The following is a 16,494-nucleotide window of genomic DNA, read 5'->3' on the forward strand; positions in this document are numbered from 1 at the left end:
TTATACTATCGTCTGTATTGTATTTACAACAATATTCGCTTATGCGTTTTTTAAACAAAACAATCTAAATAAATAGAAGAAAAAAAAATTGGAAAAATAATTGTTGTGGCAGTATGGTACTATGGCTCATCAACAAGGCACTCTGGAGAGATCGAACTCTCTTACTCGACAGGCGCTTCAACCAACTAACCCACAGCGTCGGTGCCAAAGAGCGCAAAAATCGAGCAAATTTAACAAAGTTATGCATTCAAAAATATAATGGCTTTTGTATTTTTAAAAAGCAGTAACCTAAAGTAGCCAGAACAGACGTATCTGTAGTAACTAGACAACTGGTAGTACAGTGTACACTGTCTATTATTATTATATTTATTTATAATATAGACAATATAGGCGTATAGTAATAAACTAATAATTAATAAGTATTAATTTATAAACATACGTCGACACAATTTCTTAGATAATTTGCTAAATTGTTTTTATACATCGCAGACGCTTGAATATAGTTAGCATCGCGTGTATTTATTATTTATATATATATATACTTATAAATTAGTAGTATAATAATTTATTAGTCATTAAACCCATCACCCGTGTGATATGTGAATCCACCATGACACGTAGTTAGATACAGAGTCAATATTAGGTATATACATCATTTTAAACAAATGCACTAAATCATAATAAATCGTGTATATTAATAATATCGGTAGGTATATCTGCTACCTAGGTATAACAATAGTCAATAGAACCCATATTAGTATTAATTATTTAGTAGCCCAAATAGTAGGTAGGTGTGAAATGCGCGTATTATATCAATAATTATTGGTTATTACTAATTACTAATCAGTATATATAGCTGTAATAGCTAACGAGTATCATTTACATATTATTTTGCTATGATAATAGGCACCAATAGGTTATCAGGATCCCAAAAACGTTGTAAGGCTGCAGCATATAGGTATCAAAATTTATAGCAATAACTATTAACTATCTACATGTAAAATCTGATTTATTCGCCCAGACAAAATTAACACAAAATATGGCGCAACGTCGCTGTATCTATATGTCTTAGTTTACCTCGTTTCACGGGTAAACCGGCTTCGGCGTTTCTCGTTTTGTAAACTATGATTCGTCTGTGTCGGATTTTATAGAACTCGGTATATTTATTACGAGGGGCAAGCTATATTTTAAACTTTCCTGATACCTATCTCTTAATATAGTTTTTGAAATTTTCGTCAATTTCGATCGAGTATTTTTTGAATCTATAAGTTACAAGCATAATAATATAAACAAAAACATATTCAATTTTCGTGAGCAAAAACGAAATTTATGCGCAAGTCACCTTCATGCGACATATAGGGGTTGAAAAACGAAGCTATAAGCACTCCCCGACTCGCGAGGAATATGTATACAAAGTTCGGTGCCAATTAGTTAAGTTGTTTCCAAGTCTATAAGCTTTATCCAGAGGTAGGTACATTTGTTTATATAATCATATACATATCATAGATGGATAAGATGATTTATGCCTACATATACAAGGTTGGTTTGAATGGTTTGATTGTGGAGTATTGTGTGTTGTGGCTGCCGGCTGGTTAAGATATCAAACTTTGAATCTATATATTATTATAGTTTATATACATATTATACTTTGGCTTTTATAGTTTTACTATTTGAAATTGTGAATTGCGATTCATACCTAGTATAGGATTATTTATAGACTTATGGTATATTTATAGTATCATACTTAATTTAATGAATTTGATAACTGATAAGCAGAGTCTGCAGTTCTTTAAATGGCTGATGCGTCTTAAACTCTTATTCTCTTAAGACTTAGTTATACCTATTTGTACATTTTAATGTAGTATTTATAGGTATAAATAGACATGTAGATGTATTGTACCCAGTGGCACTAACAGTGTAAAATAGGTTACGCGGGATATATCTTTTATTGTCTTCTTGTTTTTGGCTGACCTACTTATTAGTTATTTGAGTTGTTATTATTTATTAGTTATTCCCTACTATGTACAATATACATTAAGTATTAACTACACAAAGCACGTACAAAAGTATGTCAAATACAGTATCAAGTAAACTTGTGTGTTATATTGTTATAACTTATATTAGTTATCAGCTGCTGCTTCAAACTGTATAATGCTTATACCAAGCCACCAAGTTATGTACCACTTTGAAGTTCCTATACAATACGGACGAATAATGTTACAATCACAATTATTATAAAAGCTTATAAAACAATTCTAATTGGATCAATTTAGATCCTAACAAATATTTAACGCTTTTGTACTCATTAAAAAAAAAAAATTGACTGAAAAAATAATTTAAACTTCAATTTACAATGTTAACATTCTACTTCTACGTGTATTAGTTTTTACGGTTTTTGATTGTATCTATAAATGCTGTTAAAACATGTACTCAGCTATTAACAATTTTGGAAGATTTGACTCCAAAAGTCCAATTATTTGTGTCTTTTGTTTTACTCTCACTATTCATTAAAATTTATTATTATTTATTACTAAATATTTAACTAATATTTAACATCTCTTTTGACCCCTCCCAATACAGAAGTTCCATTGAGCAGGTCACTGGTTGTGCTACAATGTTTACACAATTATTAAAAGTACTATAAAATATAGCAAATAAGTATTTTGTATTTATACGTTCTATTTACAACAATAATAATGCTAATTTATGATATAAATAAAGCGGAACAATGATTACCTACTAGCTGATATATATTATACACATAGTGTGATTTTATACTTTTATGTTTAAAATATACTCAATACGAGTACCTCATATAGGTAATTATATAAGTAAAAATTCAGCTACGAATGTAAAGGAGCTGCAGTTCACCTTTCTATACCATTTAAAATCTTATTTCTCGTTTGTATTAGTTTACAAAAAGGTATTATACTTTATATGTTAATTGCGTGAATATTTTATTTATGTTTAATAAAAAAATATTTAACAAATTTTATCCTTGGCCAGATTAGTTATGTGGATGAGGCACCTGCAATTATATTTCTCATAAAACCTATTTTTATTTATTTTTTTTTTTCATAAGTACATAATATAGCTGTTTACATAGATAACACTTTTATGCATACCATCTTGTGTTCTCACTTTTAAGTTGCTTAAAAATTGTAAAAGCGATGATTTTGCAAAAACGAGTTTCTGCCAAATTAAGAAAATACTAATAATAATATAAACGAAGTAACTATCATTTGAAATATATTATGTTAATTGCTAATCTAAACATCTCTTACGCTCAAAATTATTTATCTAACGGATATACCTGTCTTTTAAATTAAATTTGAAAAATAACTATTGTATGTATTATAACTGTATTGTATGATAATATACATTCAAAACCTAATTTTAAATACAGAGAGGTTCCTAATATATTTTTTTTTAATTTAAATTCATATTTATTGTGTTTTTATTACATTATAATGTATATTGTATATGGCCATATATTATATACAATAATTGTAGACGTGATCATTTTATTTTTATAGAAATCATAATAATATTAATTTATTATTCCGATGGTATAAACTTCAAACAGCTCCATTAAAATAAATATTTCCCCTTTTAGAATGAAACCAATTTGAAAATTATTTTAACTTAATTTAAACGTAATAAATGTTTGTTATTTTTAAAAACAATTTTATTTTTTGACCATATTATTTGCATCCATAACTCATCAAAGGTTTCAATCGTCAGATACATTTTTAATGATGATAAAAAGTACGTTTTATACGTATACGTACGATAATGATAATTGATATGGAATACTGTACGCGTCTTTTTAAAAATAAAATGACGTTTTTTATAAATATATATTGTTGACGCATTGATTTACTCGAAGTATATGAGAGAAACTTCTGATTTTTTTTATTTTACATACGATTTCGAAACTTGAAGGGTTATAAAATCCTCTTTGGATCTTTTTACGACTTAAGTATAACGACTGAAATGACCAGTAAGTAAATAATATAAAATTATAAACTACAAAGTATCTTTAGTCGGTTTCTTTTGAATACGTGCATATGCTGTATAGATTATTGAAATATTTAACGTATCTATACGTATAGCAATAATATCATTTAATATTAATATTATGTACAATATACTACGTACTAAGTATTATACAAGAACTTAAAAATTATGATACAATATACACATTTGATACCTCAATAATACTTGTATAGTGTACACATCGTGTAATCGTATACTTTAGAATAATAATATCTAATAATCACTCGAAAATAATGTATTTTCGTGTTTTTCTTTAGAACAAAAACGAGATTATACGATTACAGTATAGGTGTATATAAATATTATATTACACCTATTTATATATTTATAAAAAAAGGTTGATTTTTTTTCATCAAAACCGGGCAAAACCTTGTTTAATTACATCAGTGTATTAAACATTTAAAGATTTAAATCTCATTAAGTCGGCAAATGTTTGCTAGTTACATTGTATTATGTAGTTATAATGTTTAAGCTTTATGAAGAATCATTATTGATTATACAATTATCCTAGATAAAAAATAATTTCAAATATAAGTATAAAAATAATGTATCGCATACAGTGCCGTGTTTAAGGGAGGGGGGAGAGCAAAAGGGGCAATTTCCCCCGGCGTTATAATTTTTATATGTTAAGAACGGCGTCAAATATTTTTAGTACCAATATCAATTTGGAAAATTTATTTTGCTCCCGACGTCTTTAACTCTTAATCCGGCGCCGATCTCATAAGTCTTAAATGGGAATAGTTTAGAAAAAAATAGATACATGTTGGTTAGTATGATACGTTTGGTGTTTCCTTATACATACAGGTACGATTGCTCGGACCTCGGACAACCTAACCTATTATGGCTCATACTATTATTATACCTTATTTTATTTTAAGTATCCAAATCAACAACATCATCAATCATATTAATCAATTATGATTTCTCATTTCGTTGAGGGAGTTAACCCGTTTAATTTTTCTAGTCTGTACCCACCCCCAACATCATATGATAATAATAATAATTATATACTTTATTTTTCTTTACAGTACAACTGAAACAAGCTGAATATCGATTAGGTATCGTTATGTTATGTAAATACGTAAAATATAGCTAAACTACATAGTATTTTATACTGTTGGTACTGCAGCTATACTTGTGTACCTATCATATGATAGGTAATAATAATAATATTGGGTGAATAATGAAATCATAAAAATTGCATACTTAAATTTCACAAACAATCAATTTATATAAATCGTGATAGTGTTAATTTTTTTTTTTTTAGTGGAATCAGTTAGATTTTAAAACGCACAGCTGATAGTTTAAAATACATTTTTTATAAATTTAACAGTAAAGAATCTGCTGCAATTGGTATTTGGTTCAAAGAAAATATAATAATAATAATAATAATATTTTTATAATGTAGGATTATGACCCATCACCACACACAAGCTAACTATATAGGTAACTTTACCAACCACATGCCATTGTTTGAAAATCCAAACAGGAAATAGCCGTATTACCAGCAGTCAAAATCAATAGGCAGAGATGAGAATGTGTTGTGCAGTTTTCGGTAAATATCATATGGCGTTGCAGTACATTCAACAGCAAAACAAAAATACAGTGTGTGTTTTGAATTAAAAATTAATACTCTACAGCAGAGTTTCCAACCTTTTTTTACTCACTCCTAAGATATTTTCTAAAAATCCAAAGTCACTCTATAGTGCAGTATATCTTGTATTCATAACTGTTATAATTTATAACTTCTTTTTTCTTTAGCTATAGGTATCGTAAAACGGCATAATTTACACTTGTATTGTCATATTAAAAAAAAAAAAAAAAATTAATCAATGTAGTAAACACACACGTTACAACTTTAAAAAAAAATCATTTTATTTTTATTCTTAAAAAATATGAATGGTTGTTTTATACTTGAAATAATTTCACGAAACCCCCATTCAAAATCACTGGATTCCGGTGAGGAGCGTACAATATCCGAATCTGTAGTTTAGTTGGAAATGATGATCGGTCACTCCTAGTTGATATACTAATTTCAGCGTTTAAAGGTATATACCAAAATATATAAAGTGGCACATATTTCGTCTCAAGTATCCGCGTTTTTTTTTTTTAGATATTATTAATATTTTTCTATCACAGTATCGGTTACACAAAGATGTTTACTCAAAATCGTTTCGGTGCAGGTGCAGTTGCAGACACGAGCGCACGCGCGCAACCTCAAACTTCCGACGTCGCAATGCGGTCCCGCGATCGGCAAGACGTTTCGTCGTTTCACTGTTGCCTGTAGGACCACACTCGCTCATAGAGTCATATAGCTGTTGTGTGGGTATACTTGTGTATGTATGAATTCGTCACGTCGGATTGAACATTTAAACACCTCCCGCCCAAATCTGTAAACATTTTTCGCTGTTCACGCCCTTCGATAAACCGTATAAGGAACAGCGATCGTGTAACTGCAGCTGGTGTCGACAGTTCGAATGCTCGATATCGTTATAATATACATACCTATTATACTATACAATATTATCATATAAATTATAAACAGTTCGGGTCCGTGTTAATGTTATTTAACAATTTACTATAATATACATTATATTATTACAGATAGCAGATAATCGGTCGGTTTTGTGATGAGATTTCAATCTACATATTAACATAATAATTAATAATATATTACTCGGCACCATCTCGCCCGTCTAGGTACTTGAATCGTTTACGGCGACATTATGTTTTTAGATACAAAACGTGCATTGATGTTGTGTTATTTACCCTGAATTTTGCAATTTTCAATGGATGCGTTTATGTTATGATTGTAAATTATAATGTGAATTTTAATGATGCATATTTGTTTACCACCCATAACCACCCTGTTATACTAGCAAGTTAGTTTTATTTTAATCAAGACTCTACGATTTGTAAGTCTTACCATTTGGTGAAGTTATAATAATATATAATCGAGATGATTAAATAAGAAATGAGATCGAGTGTTTGAATTTCTCCAGTGCCTTTGTTGTGAAGTTCGCAACAAGAGTTGAATTTTTACACTTTTTACCCGTTTTTAACTTTTTTTTTTACCAATTCTCATACTCTTTAAAATTATTCATTCAATTGTTTTTTGTAACATATTTGTTTAGTGCAGTAATATTATTTATAGGTACTTGATATTTTTATTTACTACTATAGTACTGGTAACAAGCTTAACGTGTTTATATAGGTACGTAGCGACGTTTTACTAATATTATATTTAACTATACCTATTTCTAACTTTTTAGATTCTATACATAAAAATATGCATAACTAATTGAATCATAATTTCTTAATCCTTAATTGGTCCTAGTGTCAGAGTATATTTTAGCTGACTCTACTAAATATAATTTTTCGAACAAGCACAATATCAAAAATATTAGCACCTAAAATGGCAGCAGCATTTGCTAATACAATTTTCAATAATCAACATGGATTTCGCCATGCCAAATCAACATTGAAAATGTATTAGTGTGTAATACACCCCATGTGTCTTTAATCAGTAAAGACATACAGATCAATGCAATAAACACTGATTATTGATATAAAAAAACATTCGATAGTGTCGATTTATCTATTTTATTAAAAAAATTAAGAATATAATGATGTTTCTGGATCTAAATTGAAATGGTTTAAATCATACTTATTTAATAGAACTCAACAAGTTAAATTAAATGATCCATTTTCTTCGATTTTTAAAGTCACATCTGCAGGAGTTCCTCGGGGTGGACACTATCAGGTGGACTTATTATCTATGATTTATGAATGACGTCGGTAATATCTTTAATACTGTAAACTGTAAAGTCTTAATGTTCGCCCAAGACCTTAAACTCTGTACAGTATATACATATATATATAGTGGCAATTACCAATATATTCTACTAATGAAAACGGTAAACTACAATCTGATTTAGATAACTATTGGTGTTCGTTAAATGGCTTAATTATTAATGTAGATAAATGTTCTCAATCTCTTTTTCTCGACTCAAACTTAACATTTCAATGTAGAATTAATGGCGTAGATTTAATAGTAATATCACATATTAAAGATCTAGATACTGGCAATATCTGATTTTGGCAATCACACTATATAAATATAATGTGTAATGAAGGTCTCTGTACTTTTGGATTAATACACGCAACAACTCATGGAATTCAATAATCCAAGTTGCTTAAAAGTGCTATGTTTCTCTCTAGTTCGTTCTATTTTAGAATTTATGGCTCAATAATTTAGAACCCTCATCAAGCTAGCTTAATAAATAAAATTGAACATGTTCAGAACAGGCTTTTACGTACATTAGCTTATAAAACAAACAAAACTGATGTATCTCTTGAGCAACTAGAAGAACGTTTTAATATCGAGTCACTTGAAAAGAAAAGAAAATCTATAATGAATAATGATGTTTTTTGTGCTCTAGAAATTACTGAAATCTTAAATCGATTGTCTTAATTCTAGAACTATTGAGTAAAATATATTTTAAAAATGTCCCTAATATTAATACTCAACACAAAATTTACACAAAAACCTATTACCAAATTTTACTCTAATTTATAGAATTTTAACTACAGGAAATTCAATAAAAACTTATTTTGCAATGATTACTCACTAGGTTAAAATATGTATTGAAATCTATAATCTAATCATAAATAATTTACTATTATTATTGTCTTTGAATTATCTATACATTTTTACTTATCATATGTTCTGTAGATTAATTAACTTTAACTCTTGTGTATGTTATAATATTGCATCAACTGTACGTATTAAGCCCATTATAGGCGTTTGTTATCATAAAATAGATTAGCCTTCGAATAATGCTAAGAAATGAGTCATCATCACGTACAATTCACATTCGCGGCAATCTATCTCGCTAGTGATTTATTTTAAACTTTTGGAACTGAGTTGGAACTTAAATAATATATTATTGTTTTGAATTTAAAATATTTAATCCTATAGAAGGAATTATGATCCTAATACGAATAAATAATAAATATTGTGTTATACACACAGTCGAAATTGAGTTTATTTTACGCTGTAATAACACAAACACAATATATTTATTTTTTTTAACAATAAGTTATATTTTGTGTGTATTTTTTTTAAAGATTTTTAGTTCATCAAGTTCTGGACCCTAATAATAACAATATAGTATTACCTGTAATAATGTTGTAAGCACAAATAATGAATTTCCACTCAGAAATTTGTTTCGTACCTGAAATAAAATCAAAAAAAAATTTATTATTTTTTAAATAATTAAATGGATTTTGGAGTATATAATATATTTTGGAGGGTTAAGCAAGAAAATAACTCAATTTTTTTTTCGTTTAGCTTTATTTTTAGAAAACGATATTCAATTTTGTTTAGTTATCAAAATATAAACAGTTTATAAATTTTCTATTGATAAAATTAGCTAAAAAGAATAAATTTAAAAAGTTCATTATAGAGACAAAATACTGCAAGAATTTTTGGACGTTTTTCTCGTTCCTTGAAAAGTAGTGATTTTACTAATAATATGTATTTATCTTATAAATACATATTAAGTTTTATTTTTTCGTGAACTGTATTGTCCTATTAATGTGTTTTTGTTTAAATATATGTTTTTTAAATTAAATTTTATAATTCATAGTAACTATACACCGTAATTAAGCATAAAATAAATCGTCAGTTATAATGGCCACTCCGTTTATGAATACGTTAATGTTTCGTTGTAGAATTATAATTTACCGAGTTATACTTAAAATTATTAATGTTTTTGAAAATATATTTTTACATTGTTTGAAATCATTATATTATTCAACGTTTTAAAAAAATAACTAAATATTTTTATCATCATCATTTTTCAGTTGTTTACTTTCTTGATTGGAACAAAGTAGAGCATTAAGGAAAAAGGTAACCTGCAAAATGTTGGTGTATAATCTATATAGTCTGTACTACTCCGCTTAAATAAACTTTAAAATTTTTATAAGTTTGTGACTAATAAATTATTAGTACAAACTTTGATTTTATACACGATCTTCTTAAAAAAAAAAAAAAAATACGTTACTTCGGAAAACGAAATTAAAAATGTATATTGTCGTTGAAAAAGTAATTAACTTAATAAAAAAACTAAAATAATAATAATAATAATATAAATTAAAAATATAATTTTTTTTCAAAACCGTTGTTTTGTTATGTGTCCAATTGAAAAATATTTTCAACAATGGTAATAGTTTTGATAAAATAAGTATTACTATTAAAAATAACCACTCAACATTATATTGGTAACTGGTATATAACAAACAAAACGGTTTAGTATATATGTAGTATTTAGAGCGTCCATAGCGGAGGGGCGGGAGCGGTACTGTATATAATAATATTATATCGCACAGTTACAAGTGCTACAGCAGTGAGTATTATTAGGAGTACTCGAACCCTAATTGCGCCGATGAAATATCGTGCCTAAATATTTAGCTCAGAAAAACGCGGGTAAGTACTTTTAAGAGAAGATTTATGGCACGTACGCGGTGCAACAAGTATATATAAGTATATATAATGTGTAATATTATTAATACGCCGGCATGTGTGTCGGCCGGCATCGTTTCCCCGGTAAAACAAAAACAGTTTAGTAATACTGCGGCAGCTATACGGCGTAGTGAGCTGGTATATTATATATATACGCGCAATTAATGCGTTTTTCCGGAACGATGACAGCTGGTACAGTGTTCTCGGACGAGGTAAGTAATACGCGCCGGTCATGTGCAATGATATACAGCATATTATTATTATACCGATGTATAATATATATTATTACGTGTGTGTGTGTGTGTGTGTGTGCGCGCAATATCGCGGCAAACGAATGGCGTAGTCCGTACACGGCGGTAAGGAAAAAAGGGGGCCGCGAGAAAAATAAGAACCGCGCGCGTAAAGTTTCGGCGAAATTAAACCGTATAAGTAGGCGGTGTACATCCCTCGTCCGTCGGACGCGGCGTATATATATGATATACAGTTATATTATATGGTATGAACAACCGATTTGTAACACAAAGAAAACAAGCCATTATTATTATTATTATTATCATCATATCCGTCGTCGTCGTCGTCGTCGTCGCGGTCCGTTACAGATATATATGTATATATATCTGTATATTCGCCCCCTCGTCCCGTGTAGGTGCACACGTACTAGCTATACTCTCGGATATATATGTATACACATCTATTGCACATATATCCGAGAGTATAGCTAGTACGTGTGTACCTACACGGGACGAGCGGGCGAATCCTCCGTCCGCCGATATCTTTCACGTCTCGTAAACGACCAACGACGACGGAACACGAAGTGCAAGCGTGCAATGAATAAACCGCCCCAGCCGTATACACGACAACAGCATCACCGATATATCATATAGGTACGCGTGTGTATATAATAATAATACGGGTAACGCCGCCGCCGCCGCCGCACCGGATAATGATCTCGTAAATTAATGTCCGTACATCTATAATGTAACTGGTAAACAATTTGTATTAGTGGTGTTTAGGGTCTAAGATATATTATATAGTGACTTTGTTGTAGTCCGTACACTATACGAACGGGCCCGCGCGTCACATCTGTGCCGCGGCTATGTACAATAATATACGAATATGTAGGACGAGGCGAGTTCATAATAAATCAGATGCGTATTGGATGAATTTTCGGATCGGGGACGGCAGAACGCAGTGGGACTTGGGACAAACGACTTTCAAAAATAAAATACCTGACGACCGCAGTACCTAAATGGGTAGTCGTTTTTTTATCTTCCGATTTTAATAACCTGCTTTAAATATAATATTATATATATAATAATGATTTAACGTCGACGACACGAACACGGAAACAGGAGTCAGGAGTAGGACACCGGTCAAGTATGTAAATACCGACTGTTAATAGTGTTAGGCTGCACAATATACCATAATATTCTACAGTGATATAAATTATGTCAACAATTTTTATTCGCGAATAAAAAAGAAGTAATAACCACTCGGAGTTATCTGCAGTATTTTCATTCGAATGTAATATATGGTTGATGTGATATTCCGTTGTGCTTAAGAAACACGATTGATTGAGTACGATACGGATCTAGACATGTATTATAGTACTTTTGTTTTTAGATTGTTTATGACTTCTGGTTGATTTTCATAAATATTTGTCCTAATGTTTTAATTATTCTATTGAATTGCGAGTTGCAGTAGGCATATAATAATATACATTATATTGTTTACAATTCGAACAAATTAATAATTCAACGATCTGATAAAATGCATTAAACATCTCGCTCAGCTACTCTAGATTATACATTTTCCGTCGGTATAAATAGGTGTGTATCAATATTTTAATTTAGGTTACATTCACATGTAAAAACCAATATTTGTATAAAAAACGTCTCTATAGGTTTGTTTTTAAATGATTTTGGATAATGGTGAAATAATACCACAGAATATATAAAGCGCTCCTGCAACTATGTATCGGCTCCACGTCGAATTTAAAATTAATTCAACATTATGGACGGAACTATAGCTATACATATAATACATTGTTATGAATATAGTGTTTTACTCGCATGATGATTTGTTGCCTTCGCTTGCACGGAACCCATACATCACATCTATACAATATAATATATACATAAACTCGAGTCTTAGACTTCTATATATATATACGACGACGACGTGAAGTGTTTTATTGAAACACGCGTGCGATCGAAAATTATTTATAGTCTCGGATGGCGTTTATTTAAAAATAATAATAATAATAATAATAATAATAATAATAAACAAACGTCTACGGAAAATTCAAAATTACACTATACACGTATAATATCACCAGTGTGCGTAACATATATTATATAGCAGGTATTATATATGATTTATAATAAGAGCGGAGCGTATTGGTTTCCAAAAGAAAATACGCCCGACAGCAACGTGTGTATTATACATATTACATAATATATAATATAAAATGCTATTTGAAGAATGACATAAACACGAGCAATTTTTTTCTCGCAAGTATACAAATGTAAACAATACAATAGGCGCCTAACCTCCAGCAGGTATAATGAGTTGAACAGAATAAAAAAACGAGAAATAGTACTACGCGCGAGTATTATATATATATACGGAAGTACGCTAGTTCGTATAATGTGTGCGATGTGCGCGTGATTTGTGACGACAATTTGTCTCGGTGACGTTTCTGGGCACTTGATTTTTTTCACGGCACACGGATCGTAAAATTCATTTTACCCGGAATTATTATTCTAGACCGAATTTAGGTAAGTCTACGAATTGCGTACTTTGATACCAATATACAGGATATAATATATTATATACTTGCGCACATAAAGTATACTTTGTTACGCCGCTCAACGCGTTCTTCCATTCGGTCCAACGTGATAATTCACCGCGATACAATTGTGCAAGTCGATTCGAGTTTATTTGTTTATTGTTTATACACGCACATAATAGTAATACGTTTAGTTGTGCGGGCTATAACTGGGAAATTTCGAGCTGCTAAAGCCAATAAATCGATCGTTTTTAAGATGTATAACGAATAATTAATAAAGTTGTACAGTAAATGTCAGTAATCTTTTTCCTATAATATGTAGTATATAGTGCATAATATACACGATTATGAAGGTCCGGTTTTACGTGTATAGAAGATTTGTCATAGGTAGTTGTTTTTATAATTTATAAGTGTAAACACTGCAGTGTACTGGTATTGCGACGATTTCGCGAATAAGGGATTATTGCAGCTAGTACACCGTAAATAATGTTGTCATATATCCTGTGGGCTGTGGCCTTAGGGTCGTTTCGAGCCGCGAATCGGTATACCGTATATTCGTTGCAGGCGGTGACTTGCAACTTGCAAGTAAACATTTTGCCTGTACGTATTCCGCCGTAACATCCACCGACGTAAACAATACGATATATATAATAATAATATTATGTTGGCTTTAAAGTTCGAACGGGATGGAATGCAAATTAGTAAACGTCGACGAGCCGCAGATTTTGGCGGTGTTGTGGACGGGGCGAGTGAGTGGTAGATAATCCAGTATTGAAAAACATGACCGACGGCACGCACGACGATGTTTGGCTTACCGAGAGGGCGAGGTCCGCGACGACGACGGCGATAGCATATACAGAGTGAACCGTTGTGGATAATTAGTATTTCCAAATGTATCAATTTTTGAAAAATTTTTGAAAAATTTAAGATAGATATACACAGTTATACATTCTCCGGCTGGTTTTCGATTTTTAAATAGCTGCCTTTATTTATGGTTTCATAACAATCTATATATAAGTAACATAAAATAATATCATTTGATGCATAAACATTTTCTAACACTTTTAATTTTAAACTTAAAAAAAGTGTTAGTTATTACTTATCAGTATTTAAAGATATTATAGAATATAGACGAGTGAAATAAAATTGCACCGAAGTACCTACGTTTCAACAAGTTGATCAATTACACTTTTACACTCCGCTGATACAAACTTTAAATACAATTACAACTAAATAACTACTCATTTGAAATTCGATTTTCATACATGTATCAAAATTCTCGACAAAATTTACCGCTTCGTAATTCGAAATTAAAAATGTATGTAATTATTAGTCAAAAAAGATTAAACTTTTAAATGATAAGTAACGATAAAAATATACTTTATTTTCAAAATTAGAGTTGTGTAATGAATTTGAATTGAGTAAAAAAAAGAAAGTTTGCTGTTAAAATAATCGCTCTGTATAGTGTATATTTACGGAATGATGGTGTATAGTTGGATAGAGGACCGCACAGGAAGGGCGCAGAGACGTTAAAATAACACGAACGGAAGAAGGGACGTCGAATAACAGAGGATAAGCTTCGCGGTTGATGACTGTATATATACCTTTATGTACTATGGGGTTCTTTTGGGTCCTCGAGCAACACGGTTGTATAGACACACACTTGTAATATTATTGTATTATATAATATCGTATTATTATTGTTTGCGGGCTGTGTGCGACACGTTCGTCTTTCGTCGGTGTACATATTCCAAAAGAAAAAGAAATATTATTAATAACAAAATAAAAAAATACCACTTGATCGTTTTAACGGTTTATTTCGACGAGGAGAAAACGTGTATACATAATATTGCGTATATAAATATACAATATTATATTCGATGTTCAAAGGCGACGACGAAAAACGAATATAATGTATTTTTGGAATTGTTTTTTTCGATTTCTTTTTTTTTTTTTTGTGACATTTCATCATTAAAATATATTATTGTTGGTGAAATAATATACTCGCGGGGTGTCAACGGGATTTTTTTGCAAATATAATTGAGTATAATACAAACTATACTTCGATAATATATACCTGTATATAATAAATATATATTTACATAAATAAATTACAATAATATACACTAATAATTGAAGTTTAGATTAAAGAAAACTGCAGGGGAGCAGCTCTTTAAAGTTTTTTTTTCGAAACAAATAATTCTAGTGATATCGTATTGCTTTGGTATTTTCAATAAAATTAAAACCGTACCTATTGATTATTTTATTATTTTTATAACATAGAATATTATGTAATAAAATTATATAATATTCGTCTTGACATACGACTTTGTACGTGGTTGGGTTTTATACGTTCAGAGTCACGACGAGAGTCAAACACAAGACCTCGTTTACTGCAGTTACGGTTTGGTTTAGACGTTCAGGTACGTGCGTACATCAACCACTCGGTGTACACTAACGAAGTTCAAACAAGCATGCTATGTATACGCGTGAACACGAAACAACGCCCGGCCCCTCGGTAAACTGCACCAAAGAGCGCACATATAAAATATCGGTAAAGGTAGGGGAGTTCGGGGATAATAAATAATTTATAACGTTTCTATTGGGAATTCTATAAATCATTGGATCGGGCGCTGCACGCGCCCGTCGTCATCGCAAGTTCTTAAAATGTTTTTAAGATGATTTAAGATTATATATACGTTTTTTTTTTCTTTTTAATTTATCCTCATTTTTTTGTTTCTTTTGAAACGAATTCGCTGTACGAATATTAATGAGAAGACGCGTTTACGTTTAATATGTCGGAATTGTTATGACGATACTCTATGATGAATTATGAATGTTCGTAATTTGAATAATAATAAAAAAAAGTAACATACCTAATATTAATAATTTAATCGAATTACTACAAAAATGTTATATTTTGTAAGCTGCATTATTTTTGATTTAATTTATTGCGTTTTGGTCAAATGTGAGTTGGCTTGTATCATAATTGTTGTCCTATTGATTTGTTTCAATAAGTAGCTTAAATGTTCTCAAAGTTATGTGTTCGTCATATGGATAGTTTAATAATCAGGAAAAAATAATAAGTATATACGTTCAAATCGTTCAATATTTAGCA

At 30.1% G+C, this 16,494-nt stretch overlaps 1 protein-coding gene across 2 annotated transcripts in view; it reads right to left on the bottom strand.

Annotated features, from left to right (window-relative positions):
• The window catches only part of LOC113547789 (discoidin domain-containing receptor 2-like), a 211,092-nt gene that overhangs the window by 151,317 nt on the left and 43,281 nt on the right, over nucleotides 1-16,494 (bottom strand). The window contains exon 2 of one of the 2 annotated variants that reach the window (XM_026948288.1): nucleotides 9,240-9,296. The exons of the other annotated variant lie outside the window; for it this stretch is intronic. The gene's annotated coding sequence lies outside the window, so the exon portion shown is untranslated. The remainder of the gene's footprint in view (nucleotides 1-9,239; nucleotides 9,297-16,494) is intronic. 2 annotated transcript variants of the gene reach the window in all.

The sequence above is a fragment of the Rhopalosiphum maidis genome, chromosome 1 (assembly GCF_003676215.2).
Source record: "Rhopalosiphum maidis isolate BTI-1 chromosome 1, ASM367621v3, whole genome shotgun sequence".
Lineage (NCBI taxonomy): Eukaryota > Metazoa > Arthropoda > Insecta > Hemiptera > Aphididae > Rhopalosiphum > Rhopalosiphum maidis.